This window comes from Sinocyclocheilus grahami, unplaced genomic scaffold (genome assembly GCF_001515645.1).
Source record: "Sinocyclocheilus grahami isolate Dianchi unplaced genomic scaffold, SAMN03320097.WGS_v1.1 scaffold14.1, whole genome shotgun sequence".
NCBI lineage: Eukaryota > Metazoa > Chordata > Actinopteri > Cypriniformes > Cyprinidae > Sinocyclocheilus > Sinocyclocheilus grahami.
The window spans coordinates 2280956-2295751 of NW_015505193.1; the positions used below are offsets into that span (position 1 = coordinate 2280956).

Genomic DNA, 14796 nt, shown 5'->3' on the forward strand with positions numbered 1-14796 from the left:
TATGATGAATAAATCTCTTATACTTACATCGCACGTACATCAGCACTTTGTTGTTTATAATGAGAATTCGCGAGTCAGAATTCAGTTAGCGCTCGCTGAAAAACACAACAGATTGTCTTGCTATCGTCAAAGGCATCAGCCACAGGCGATATCCCTGTCTATCGTCGATACACAATACTATCGGCACAACCCTAGTTTCAGCCCTGTTTTGCATTTTGACTGCACAGCGGACTTTACTCCATTCAAATAGCTGACACTGGCACAAAGGCCACATACACACTCCACCTGAACCAAGTTGTCACTTCACCTCTCACTACTACGGAGAAAATTACCCCAAAAGTCCATATAACTATTGACAGGGATAGTTCTGAGATTTCATCACAGGGGGCTGAGCCCTCAGACAGACCATTAAACACAAAGATACAAATTACCTAAATAAACTTTATAGTGCTTGTGAAGTAAATATACACAACTATCCATTAAAGCTACAGAAGTTACTTAATTAATAAGCTTTATATTAATAAGCTATTCAAGTGCAGCGAGTGATACTGTTTTTCTTTTGTTGTTTGATTAACAGTATTAACATAAGAACAGCACGGGTCCGTTGCACATCCGATATTTTCTTAACTGTTTATGGTCACTTAAGAAGTAACCGACTGTTTGAACGTCAATACTTGTCAAGAAAGAGAGCTCAATTTGGTATTTGCGTGCTGTCTGACAGAAGTCTTCTTTGTGTGCTCGCGCACAAAGAGACGATCTACCACAGCACGCGAGTACCGCATTAAGGTCTCTTTCGCACCATCTTGCACTTGAATAGCTTAAAATCACTTAATGTTTAAATTGACAAGCCTTATAACACATGAGAATGATAAACTTTCTTGAGGAAGCAGCACTGACCCGATCGTTCAGATTGTTTTAGGGGGTCTGAATCCCACCTAAAAAGAGTCTAGAAGTTCTAGACTTGAACCGCCCCGCAAGTGGATATGGCAACACTGCAAGTGAGCAACTTTAAGAGCATAAACAAATAAACGGTTAAACCCGTCCGTGTTTACATAGAAAAACAATGGAAAAGTAGCGCAATGGAAAGGAAAAAAAACGTTTTGCGCAACAAAATATTGCATGTTTATACAGGTGCATGCTACCGTAACCTCACGTTACATTATTCAAATAAAGAGGCTATCCTGTGATAGCAAAAATAAATGCACAACCATCTGCATTTGTACCCTACATAAAATATAGATGAACAAGCTGCTACATGTTTAATAACTTTTGAGACTATTATTTTGCAGTTTACTTACAATTATTTGCCATGATCCGTTATAGGCTATCAAGGAGCTCTACCGGTTTAACAGCATGAATGGATCGCGTTTGTTTCGGAAACTTCTTGTCCATGGAAGAATTTATTCCACGCAAAAATTAATAAACTTACATAAGAACGACAATCCCGTTTTTAACCAGTGTTTGTTGAGGTGCAGTTACATGAAATTCGTTTTATTTGTGTACCATTCCACATATTCCTTTTAAGCATAGGCATAGCTTGACGTTTGAGTTTGGGGCGAACCGAACCGGTGGATTTGGTCAGAAGTACTTTTAAACACATTTTAGTTTTGCTATAGTAAATCTACATATTCACATTCACATAGAGCAGTGGCAAGTGCGAGGTTGTCATGGTAACCACATACATTGCCCACGAATTACAGCTGCGCTTCTATTCTGCCACACTAAACTTAGCAATATACACGTTTAAAATGCACAATAAACATGTCTGTCAAAACTATCTCAAAGGAGGCTTTTATTAAGCAAATCAAGGAGTGAATTACACCAGTTTTTAAAACAGACATTTGTTGGGCTTGATTCAAGTTAATGCACAATGAGGCGCACACTTTTTATTTAGTCTTCTTGAATAGACGATAAACAGTTTATATTCTAAAATCTATTTAAAGGTTGTGTTCTGTGAAACTTAAATAACATTTGGATGTAAATGGTCGGCATAAAAGTAGCGGTGCGGCTAAACCGGCTGCGTCCTGTGGATCACCTTTATCTGATTGTCCGAGTCCGGAATCATTAAGCACTGCATTAATATCTTCATCTGAGTTTTTCATTGTCTCCAGATTTCTCTGCAGTTTGTGTATGTTGTTAAAAATGCGGAAAACATCATTTTATTCCACACAACAGGCAAGCATTACCGTTAAGTCTATTATCCACCAAAATGCAGATTCGTCACATGACAGTTCTTACACAAATGAGATTGAGGGAGACCTTAAGTTTGTTTTGATTTTTTCATTTACGTACAACAATTTAAAATGTATTAACTTTTACATATTCACTTTTACATGTATTATTAACTGCATTACATACATTTTTACTTCATAGAAAAAAACTTTATAAATAAATATTTAGTAAAATTCTTAAATCGCTATGGGGGAGCCAGGCCCCCCTGGCCCCCCCACAAGCTACGCCCATGATTTTAAGGTATTTCACGCAGGTTACGCTATCACAGTTAGATGCGTATTAAACGATTTTCTCTAGATTTTAAGCAGATTTATTTATTTCTTGCCACCACAAAGAAATCACCAGATCTTACCAGGCCACCCCTGAAAAAAAAAAATCTGGCTACGCCCATAAACAAAGAAATTGACAAACAAACAAAAACCCCCACACACACACACACACACACACGATATAAGCAGTGTTGGGGCAAGTTACTTTTAAAAGTAATGTATTACAATATTGCGTTACTCCATAAAAAAGTAACTAATTATGGTACTTAATTAGTTTTTATGGAAAGTAATGCGTTACGTTACTTTTGTGTTACTTTTTAAATCTGGACAGGGCTTGCTTGTTTGTTTTTAAAATTAAAAAAATTATATTTTAGGCAAATATAAAAGCCTTTCACAGCAAAAGTGAAATGAATAAGCCTCAGGCTGAAGGGAAAGTACATTTACATCCGTACAGTAGAATGCAGAAGAAGACATTTCAACACACTTCAGCAATAAAAAAAGACACATAATGTTTGTCTAGAGTAATTTTTGCTTATTAGTACGGTTGAACTGGATCATCGAAGGTCAGAAGCAAAGACATTGGTTAATAGAATGGGATTAAATACATAAAGGATATTTGTGTTGTTTAACATTTAATTATTGCAGGTTTGTGTCATATTCTGAGTTGCATTATTTTTATTCATTTTGAGGAATACTGAATCTGTGTTTTTTTGTGTGTGTGTGAGTGAGATTAATTAATGCATATTCATATTTATTTTAGAACTACAGTAACATCTGATTTCTCTCAACATGGGGACAGGAGAGCTGTCAATCAATAAATTAGAAAAAAAAAAGTAACTTGCGTTACTTATTTGAAAAAGTAACTCAGATATTCTCTTGTAAATGAAAAAGTAATGCATTACTTTACTAGTTACTTGAAAAAAGTAATCTGATTACGTAACTCGCGTTACTTGTAATATTAACCCCAACACTGGATATAAGGTCCCCATATCTATCTTAGAGCAGCGTATAACGAGAATAATTTATATTCACTAGAAATAAAGATTACTTTACTACCTTTTTTTACCGTTTTATTACCTTCATACTTTTAAAATTCCCTAATTTTCAGGCTTTCCGAGTGTGGGAACACGTTTGATAAGGCCAGCAGAATCAGATAGCAGTCTTAAAATAGTCTAATAATTACAGTGCTGCATATCTCGGAAATAACAGAGAATCGAGTGACTCACTTCAGTGAATCAAACGCGAAATCACTGAACGCTGCGTCGCGAATAAACGCCACGTGCTTTTCCGCAGTGTGCATGTGCCCTGAGCTGCTGTGTTTTTGTTTAAAGCTATGATTTCATCTGAACTTCATGTTTGGGACACAAATCTGAGTCACTGGCTAGTGGGTAACTGTGCTGTTGCTCATTGTAGCCCAAAGTAAATGGCTCAGCTTTTCCTGCCATGTTTGGGGGGAAATGCCTTGTTTTGTACTTCAGGGTTAATCTTCATCTAAATCATTAACATGATTTGACTACGTGTGATATGTATGCCTTTTGGTCTGGATGAATTTGTATTGACATTTTTAATGTGATATTATTATGTGACAGTGGTGACATGTGGTGAGCTTCTCAAATGAGGAAAAGCCCCCTAATATATATATATATATATATATATATATATATATATTGCGAGATTTATATATATTAAATAGAAGCAGTCTTTTTGAGGACCATTGGTCAAAAAAAACACTGTAAACACTGCAGGTGTGATCGTGATGTAGGTTGCAGGTGCTGAAGTGTAACATTCATTTAACTGACCTGAGAGGTCGCTAAAAAGTGTCTCATTGACAGATCATCATTTCAAGCTCAGTTCAGTCAGGTCGTGAGTTAATCTGATCATGTCTGAGTGGGTGAGTTTTTAATTCTAAAATGAATCCATCCATTTCCACCAGTTTGACCTCTCATGTGGATCTGTCTCCCTCTGAATCACCTGCTTGTGTCCGTTTCATGAAATGAGTGTTGCACACTAGTCATGCCATATTTTAGAATGTTTCTTTCTTTACTATTGACGTGTCATCTTTTTTTCTATTTCTTTTCTGATTATATGGCAAAAGTTTTTTGTTATTCAAATTCAGGGGTCATTTTACCCAGATTATCCTCCTCCATTCTCCATTTAACCAAAAGGAGTTTTGTTTTCTGTATGCTAGCTACAACACAGATCAGATATCGGTCTTATTTCCCAAAACATTCATACCAGAGGCAAATATGAAACACTATAATGTGATGTTGTGGGTTTATTTCTACCTGGCAGTTCATTTTGATGCGTAAATGACTGAGAGACACACACTACAAAGAACAAACTGGAAGTAATTTTGCTACTCTTCTTTTATAGCAGCTTCTTCCCACCACATTACGTTCATTTCCCATTTATTCGATATGTTCAGTCCCAGAGCGGGAATTTAGAAGTTCGTTCTTATATGATTTGTGAAATGAGTGGAACGTGCACTATATGCACCAATTTCATGCTGATGTATTTTTTAATATTCTTAATGACACTGATTGACTTAAGTTCTGTTATGATTTTCCCCAAAGCAGAAATAAAAATGGAAGTGCAGCTCATCATTCTTAATGTCTTTAACAAATCTAATAAGACGAACCCGTGTAAAAATGTCCTGTAGTTTCTGTTGTTTTAGGTTGTTTGTTTTTCTCATCTGCGGAACTGTCGTGATAAATAGAATAGGTTTGAATGACAAGTTTATTCGTGATCTCTTTATCTGACAATTGCTTTTTTTGTTCAAAGTCTTACTGATGACAATTAAAAGAACTATTGCTGTTGGCAGTTGTCTGCAGCTGAAAAATAGAAATCATTTTCATCAATACATCATGCATCTTTATAAGAACAGCAGTTGTTTTTGACATGCACAGTCAACTGATCATTGAAGTTTTTTTTTTTTTTTTTGCTGGAATAATAAAACAGATTTGGCTTACTGCAGTGCATACTTTCATACTTTGCAAAGATAAGCCAAAGTGATGCTATGCAGCTGACTGAATGTATCGTGTGGTTGGTTGCTTACCCAGCAGTTTGTAATTATTCTGGTCACTAGATATGACAGATCCCTCCAGATTCTTTCTTCAGTGTCAGTCTCTTGATATTTTTAAAACCATTTAAATGTCCAGGTGAAAACTGTACATATGATGGCTGAAAAATTAATATCTCAATTATTAGCATGCATGTTCATAGCAGGTGCAGGACTAGTTATGTGTTTAAAGGAATAGTTCAACCAAAAAATGAAAATGTGCTAAAAATGTACTCACCCTCAGGCCACCCAAGAAGTGGATCAGTTTGTTTCTTCAGATTTTGATAAATGTACATCACTTGCTCACCATTGGATCCTCTGCAGTGAATGGGTGCCGTCAGAATTAGCATCCAAACAGCTGATAAAAACATCACAATAATCCACAAGTAATCCATTCCACTCCAGTCCATCAGTTAACATCTTGTGAAGCCAAAAGCTGCGTGTTTGAAAGAAGCAAATCCATCATTAAAACATTTTTAATAAAAGATTTCAGATAAAATATATATATTTTTTTATTTTTGTGCAAACTGGAGAGATTCTGTTGCTACATTCAGCATAATTGGCTAGATTTTGTTGCAAAATCTGTCAAAATTAAGCATGTGACAAAATTGGGTTGTTTTTGTAACGTGCGTTATTTTACATTCGGTGCCCACATTTGTGTGTGTGTGTGTGTGTGTGTGTGAGCGCGCATGTTTATAATGTGCTGATGAGGGTTTCTGTTAATGTGCTGTTCTCGGTCATACTGGGATCAAGCTGTGCAAAAGAGAACTGAATGTCGTTTGATTCATGCCTCCATTTATGCGCACCCTAATCTTCTAATCGTGCCGAACCGGGGCAGGGACTCGAGGGAGTATTTCAGTCTGTCTAATTTTAGAGACTTTTTGTTCCAAGACATCTCATGTTATATGTTTCATCTTGTTTATAAGAGCTACAAATTATGTTCTTTAAACTTTTCGGTTCTCAGCTATCAGAGCACGTGTGAGAGATAAAAGAAAAGCCGACAGCCTGCATTGTGCATGTGCAGGTACAGAACAGGACCTCTATAGAAAGTGTCAATCTGCAATCGGCCACATCCTCAAAAAACTGGGTTGAGACCCAGAGCGCAGTACTGTTGAGTCTCACAGGGGCTTCTGGCCCCCTGAAATACTAATAAAACGTCAATTCAGCATTGTGAGAATCATTTCTTCTCTACTTAGGACTTGTGAAGGCCAACAGGGCATGAAGAGAAGAGAAGAGCAGCAAAATCGACACCTCCGAGGACAAGAGAACTTGGAATAACTAGATTTATGGTTTCAGCCTGATGCACAGTATAAGATCATTGTGATGGTCTCAAAAGGTCATAGTGCGAATGTTCAAAGCAGTCCAGTTTTGGCTGTTTAGCATGACCTGGTTAGCCCCTGCTAGTAGATGTCGTAATTACACCATCAGCTTCCTGAAGACATTTTTTCTCCATTAACTAATAGAGAAAACTAACTTAAAAGCAAAAAAAGAATTTGATGTTTTTGACAGTCTTTGGAAAAAGTGTATTTTTGCTTGGGCTTGTAGAAAATAATTTGTGATTTTGTGTACAAATAAGGATGTGGACTGATGACTTAACCCTCATGTTGTGTTGCAGTCATTTTGAACCATAGAGAAAAAAAATGTTCTGTGAAAAATGTTAGTTAATGTTATCACATTGGACTAAAACTTACTGAATTTGCTCACACAGCCCCATCCCCACCCTAAATAAATAAATAACTAAATAAATGGATGGATCTTTTTTTTTTATGCTATTTTTTTCTTGTGGTTTTACGGATCAAAAAATTACTGACTTAAAAAATAGTTTGAGAATCTCTAATTATGCTATATTATTACCACATATTAGATTCAATCTTTTTTTATCAAAGTGTTTTCTCTCAATTGGTACGGGTATTGTATTTATTTTTGGAACTGACAGGTCATAGGCTTCATTGATCTGAGCTTATGCACCTCAGTTTTTGAGTGAATATTTTCAAATGATCAAAAAATATTTTTTTTTTTCACCCAAAAAATGAGGTGCATAAGCTCAGATCAGTGAGGCCTACAATCGACTACTTCCAAAAGAAATACAACACCTGTGCTAACTGTAAGAAAACAAGCTGTCAAAAAGATTTGGTGATAATATAGCATAATGAGAGATTTACAAACAATTTTTAAAAAGCCGGTAATTTTTGACCAGCAACACCAAATCAGGTAAAGGATTTTCCGCACAGCACAATATGAAAAGCAGCAATCATCCAGAAACTCACATTGAACACCAGGCTTTAATTGAGTTAAGGGAATGAACAACCTTCACATGGGCTGGGCCTGCAGAAATGAGAGTGTAAAGCATTGAAATATATTTTAAAAAATATCAACTTAGATGGGAGAAGCATACGATTGTTGTCGAAGACGGCCCGAGACATCTGCTGTTTTTAAGCTTTTTCTAAAAATTCAGCAGTAACAGATCAGTAACCAGAGATGAAATGTGTTTTGTACTCTCTTTTAAGGTTATGAGCTTCTGTGATGGTGAAAAATCCTCTGTAACATGCTAAATCATCCTGAACGCTGTCATTAAAGTGGTTAACAGGGAACTGTGGAGGAGTGCGGTCACACGTTGCAGCCTGCAATCTTTGACAAGCTGCAAGCCAAAGGGCAAATGCTCAGGACAGCAATTAGTCTAATGTGCTACAAATGAGGACGGAAAATTACATAAGATTATAAAATAGTCGTCTAGATAAGTAGACATGTTAAAGGTACATGGAATACGATGTAATTGTTAGGAACTGTAATAACTTGTAATAATACATTTCTCTATTTAACTTTGAGTTTTTTTTCCTTATATTGAGCAGGATGTTAATGAACACAAATGCATAAAAATACACAAAAACAGGACTCATAATGATTTTCACCAATGGTTTCAAAAATGATTCAGGGGACCTGACTTAATTAAATGCATGGTTGCAAGTTAAAAAAATCTAATTTAATAATGTAATTAAACCTTTTAAGTTGCAAACATTATTTTGTTGAGTTCAGATGACAATATAATGTTGATCATTACATTAACTTAATATAGTGTGCAATTGAAACTCAAATTTCTGCGTTTACTGAATTTCTTTAAAAGTAAGTTGTAGTAACTCAATAAAATTGTCTTATTAACTTTGGAAATTGGGTAGTGGATTTCTAGTTCCCAGCATGCTTTGCGTAGGACTGGATAAGGAAAGTAAACGTTGAAATTAAGTGTTATTTCATGTGTTTTTTTAGTGACGGGAAAGACCTGTTAGTGTTTAATACTGTTATGTTTGACATTTAAAAGAGTTTCTGTTATGTTGAAGTTTTTCTGAGTATCATTGTGTTGAAGAGTAGACCACATGAAGGTAAACACTACACTGACTCTATTAGCAATGACTGTGTTAATGCCAGTGACAAGTAACATCTTTTGTTCATTAAATAAGTTACATTTAGTGATTAGTGAACTGAAAAAAAAGATAATATAAATTGGTTCCAGGCCGACAAATCCATTAGTTGAAGCAACTTAATTTTTTGAGTAATTAACTTAAAAATATGTTTATGTTACAAATTATTAAGTTGTTCTAATTCAGTGGAATTTGTTGTTTAAAAATAATTTCATTAAATGTCATAGCTAAAAAAAAAATCATGATTTTTTTTTTTTGAGCTAACACATTAATTTTAAGAGTGTATGAATAGCTTGTCCACACCAAGGAGGTCTTTATCTGCAACAGGGTTATTATCGTAAACTAACTAACTAACTAACTAACTAACTAGCAAAATAAATAAATAAATAACTAATTAATTAATAAAATAAAGTTACTTGAAATAAAATATAAAAAAACTTGGTGTACTAAATTAACTTTAAAACTAAAGCTGAAATAAAAATGAATAAAAATGACATAAATAAAAACTGTTATTTTAAATTGCAATAATATTTCACAATATTGTATTTATGATCAAATCAGTGCAGCTATTAACAATCTTACTGATTCCAAACTTTTGAATGGCAGTCTGTGTGTGTCTCTGTATATATATAATCAGACATGTTTATATACAGCTAATTTTACATGGCAAATTTTGGAGATCTGCCAGCAGGGATTAATTGCATCATGCTAACCAGTCAAACTTGGCTCTTCGGTCCACGCTGAACATAACAATGCTCTGCAACTTTACAGAAAATTCAGGGGGAATAAATGGTGTTAAATATACTATACTCTAAGTTCTCTCAACAGTGTTGCCTGCACCTACAGTATGCATAGAGGAAATCTACAGAAAGCTTTGCATGTATTTTCTTGGGGGGGAATACAATTTTCTTCATGCTTTCTATTTTATTTTTTTTTATAAGAATTGCTGAACATGCGATTTCAAGAACAACTCATGTGACGTGCTCCACCTTCAGCACACGCACAATGAGATTCTCATGTGAATAGCACACCACAATGGTGAAGAGAACACGCTTGTATTAATCCTGAAAGTGGGTCACAGCCCTATTTTCCTTTAACACACTCCTCAGAAAGTTTTGAGTTATGAAAATGAATTTAAGCATTGCTGTGTGGCTTTGTTCTGCCTTGACTAATACCTTTTCAGCTCATAAAGACATCCACTTAAGCTGTTCTTACACTATGGTCTGGCTTAGAACTTATTTTTAGCTGGAAATACTGTTGAAACATATTTTTTAAGAAGAATAAGCGTTGTATATTTGCCAATGTCAAGCCTGACTTATGACCTTTTTGAACTTTTATTCTCAGAAAGACAGCTGGAAAAATTGGCTAAAATGTGCAGAAAGTCTGTGAAATCCGATTTAAAAGTCAATAGAAATTAAATTGTAAGATCTAACTGTGTTTTTTCTGTTACGCAGGCATGCACACACACAGTCACTGGACGGTATCGCTGCTCTGGGTCTGAGCAGTATTGATTGAACAACCTTATGCAATGTGCTTTGGAAACAAGAGAGCTTTGACTGCACTGCGTTGTTTCAGCAGAGTTTTCTGATTTGTATGTAACGGGTGAATCAATGAAACATCACACACTTTCTCATCCTCTATCTCTGATGCAGCACTTACTATGTTCTGGTCGCTTTAAGGAAAGTTCACTCAGTTCATATTGGCAACAGCCCCGGACTGCTATTTTATATCTAGCATATGACTGCAGCTCCTGACTCTTTGAATCCGGAAAGGCCTAAATCTTCACTTTTTTTTCAATAACATAAAAATAATGTTTACTACCATGCTTGAAAATCCAAATTTAGCTGATAGCTGTTTTGGAACATAGTAGCTGGTTTAAGCTGGACTTTAGCTTGTCATTTGTTGGATCCTAGCTGGTCTTTATTTTTATCTCGGACCATCACAAATCCAGCTAACTGTTGGTCAAATCAGTTAGACTAAGATGGGTTCTGTATGGTAACAGTGCTGTACCAGGTGCACTACTGAGCAAGTTTACTACAGTACATCAGAAATGCCATAGATATGGAGCGGATTATGTGATACAAAAGTCAAAATGTATTAGTTTACAAATCATGCATATAGTAAAAGTGTTTTGAGGTCATAACATATTGTACAAGGAAACATGTGAAAAAAACTCTTTAATAATCACTAATCTGACCCATAATCATAATTTGTGTAAACAGGAATAAAGGTTGGCAGTTTATCATCGCTACACTGTAAAAAAATGACCGTGACTTTAACGGTAAAAGACTGTAAAAATGCTACAGTAAAAACCTGTTAAATGGTTAACGGTAAATTCCCCTACTATATACGGTGAAAAACTGCATTGGACATTAATTTTACGGTAGTATACCATTTTTGGAAGTGAAAAAGACAGTGAATAGTGGATAGGATGCATGGTCACCCTAGGTTTTGAAACACAGTGACTGGTTGACCAGCTAATAACCAACTTATAATATCAACCTATGCTCATTGAAAATAAATTGCATTGTTGTAATACTTACCTGTACGTACAGTTGACTGCAGTTTCCAGTTGAAGTGAACACTAGAAGTGGTAAAATGCCAACAATGATTTTTACACAAATTATTATTATCATCAGATTAGCGAGTAATAAAGATTTTTTTTCCATGTTTCCTTGCACAATATTATGTTATGACCTCAAAACACTTTTTCCATAGCACATGATTTGTAAACTAATAAATTGTGATGTTTGCATCACATAACTAGCTCCATATGTATGGCTTCTCTTATGTTGTAAACTTGCTTGGTAGCGGACCTGGTACAGCATTGCAATTGCGATGTGGAGCGCTCAGGTACAAATCCAGTCAAACTCGAGTAACGAATCATGATAAAAGAGCTCAAAGACTTATAGAAGGAAGCTAAAATGGCATGTTTGCTTCGGCAAATTTGTTTTTATCTCATGTTTGCTTTTGGTAACATTATTGGTTCAGACGTGATAGAGCATTAACCTTTTAATGCCACCCACCGGACATTACACTTCTGATCTGTCTTAATACATACATCAACCAGTGTAATGAAATGTCGCCAGAGTCACGTTTATCTGTTTCGGGTAAAACTGAACACACTTTTAGCGCCACTCACTGGACATTTCACACTGAAAGTGTCCTGAAACATGCAAGAAGCAATATAATACCATTTTGCAGTTGCCACAGGCATGTATTTCCAATAAGCCTGAGTTGTAGAATAGAAACCAGCAAACATGTTCCGAAACACAGCTACCAGATTAAGCTTTTCCAGCTCTTTCTTGAAAGCTGACATGAAAACAAAAAGCCACGGAAGCCCTGCTGTATTGTGGTTTCTGTCTACTAGTCTGAATGTGTTGTGCCGTCTTCCCTGTGGTTCAATGGCAAGAACGAAGGTAAAATTGTTGACTTTCGATACCCTCTCAGATCGCTGTGATTTAGTGAGCTATAGCGCTCTGAGATATAGGCTCTGCCTGAGCTGCCAATATGGAGGAACAATGAACCGTGCTGATCTCAGGTCAGCTTTTCCCATAATGCATCAGTGTTTATATCTGCAGAAGCTACGTAGTGCTGACCCAGGACCTGTGGGAGAGAAAAAAACTCGTCTGGCTATCGCTTAAAAACACACTTAACCACCTAACATGCTGTTTAGTGTCCTGCCATGTATACACTTGTGCAGGTTTTATTGCCAATGTGCATTTGAAGTGTTGTGGGATTTTTATTGAGGCCATATTTCATTTTGGCCTACTTTCCCTAAATTGCCTGTGGGACTCAGTGAGGGGAGTGAAGCGTAGCTACTTCTAAATGAGATGGGAGGAAGAAAGACAAAAGACAGGGAGGGAGAGCGAGAGCCCGACCCTTTCTTGTGGTTGTGACTCATCGAAAAGATGTTCAGAGAGAGCTGAAGAACAGGAGAATTGAAGGATGCTTGGATGAACAGGTTCAGGTCCCGAGTAAATGAGGAGAATTGTAGAGGTGGAAACATAAACGGCTCCTCCATTGATGCTGGAACAATGGAATCCGGCTCGTGTCATAATGGCAGGGCCGGATGTGGGCGTGGCTAACGATTGTCTTAATTGTACGTTTGAGATGAGGAATGTTAACGACTCCACCACTGGTGATGGAATAATGGCAGGGTTTCCTCAGCACATCAACCCAGGGTTTGACACGAATGTCTCCAGGACGGGATCCTACACTCAATCACAGCTACCTTCGTATCTGACACTGCCTCGCTGCCGCAGATGGATTAAATATGATATTTCCAAATTTACCTCAATTTCATTTTAGTGCCATCCCATCTCATATTCCATAACAGCGCTGAAAAACGTAAAGATATTACATCCACGCAGAGAAATTAAATTACTTACACAAGCTCTGACATTTTTAATGCATTCTGTTTTATTTTCTTATTTATTACAGTGAAGCTTTCCAATATTTGCCCCAGCCCTTCCTTGCGGAGCACAAAGCTTCCGTCAGAGCTGCAAATCATTTGCAAATAATGAAGCTGCTCAGACTCATAGCTGTTGATTGGTTTGTATTTTGTGTGAGTGTGTGTGTGTGTGTGTGTGTGTGTTTTTGTGACTTTAGAGCCGTCTACAGTGAAGTACGTGGAATTCACTGTCGTAAATATCACTGTAACTAGCTATACACCTGCATTTGTTGCTACCGTAAAGCAATTAGTCTGTTTCGGAATTTCGTACCCGACTACCAAATAAATAAATAAAACTTACATATAGTTTCAACCAAAACTAACCCATGGCACCTATCAATAAATTGTCCACGTTTTATTTCACCTCAAAATCAAAAGAGATGCTATTAAACAAATATTCAAAATATAATTTTAGTGCCATCCCATCTCATATTCCATAACAGCGCTGAAAAACTTAAAGATATTACATCCACGCAGAGAAATTAAATTACTTACACAAGCTCTGACATTTTTAATGCATTCTGTTTTATTTTCTTATTTATTACAGTGAAGCTTTCCAATATTTGCCCCAGCCCTTCCTTGCGGAGCACAAAGCTTCGGTCAGAGCTGCAAATCATTTGCAAATAATGAAGCTGCTCAGACTCATAGCTGTTGATTGGTTTGTATTTTGTGTGAGTGTGTGTGTGTGTGTGTGTGTGTGTGTGTATTTGATTAAACCTGAACTGATTTATTCATGCTGTGCCTCAACCATGTAGTCATTCGGAGTCATTTGAGGTGATTCGAGTCAAAATCAACTGATCTGTGTGCTATTAAAAAGCATTTCTGAGATTTATTTTTGCTGGCCGGTACCATAGCTGTTTTGACTTTATAATGACACTTTCACTACTGTGAGGGTGAGTATTTTTATTTTTATGTATTTATGTATTTGTTGCAAAACAAAATAATACATCTATTTAGCAATGGCACATTAATCAAAAGTGACAGTCAATACATTTAGATTAGAATTTTATCAAAAAATTTATATTTCAAACAAATGCTGTTCTTTTGAACTTTCTATTCATCAAATAATCCTAAAAAAAAATAATCCAAATTTATTTGAATACATTCAACATTAAAGGCAGTTCAACAAATTAATTTATTTATATTTAGTTATGTTTAAATATACATAGGTTAATAAGGTTTTGAAATTGACCGATTTTTATTTTATTTTTGACTAAATAAATTATTTATTTCTTTATTTTAATGCAATCAACACGTCAGTACAACAAATTAATGAATTAATGAATTTAGTAATTTATTTAAATACATTTATTTATATATGCATTTTGGGGACCTCATTACCCTTCCCCGGGCTCAATTACAACGAAAGGT

The 14796-nt window shown here is 35.8% G+C and overlaps 1 long non-coding RNA gene across 1 annotated transcript; it reads right to left on the minus strand.

Annotated features, from left to right (window-relative positions):
• Nucleotides 1–816: 816 nt before the first annotated feature.
• Nucleotides 817–8935, minus strand: LOC107601084 (uncharacterized). The gene is made up of 3 exons (XR_001610886.1): nucleotides 8695–8935; nucleotides 3579–3585; nucleotides 817–827 (listed from the first exon to the last, which is right to left on the minus strand). It is a non-coding gene; the product is annotated as an uncharacterized lncRNA (long non-coding RNA).
• Between the last annotated feature and the right edge of the window lie 5861 nt (nucleotides 8936–14796).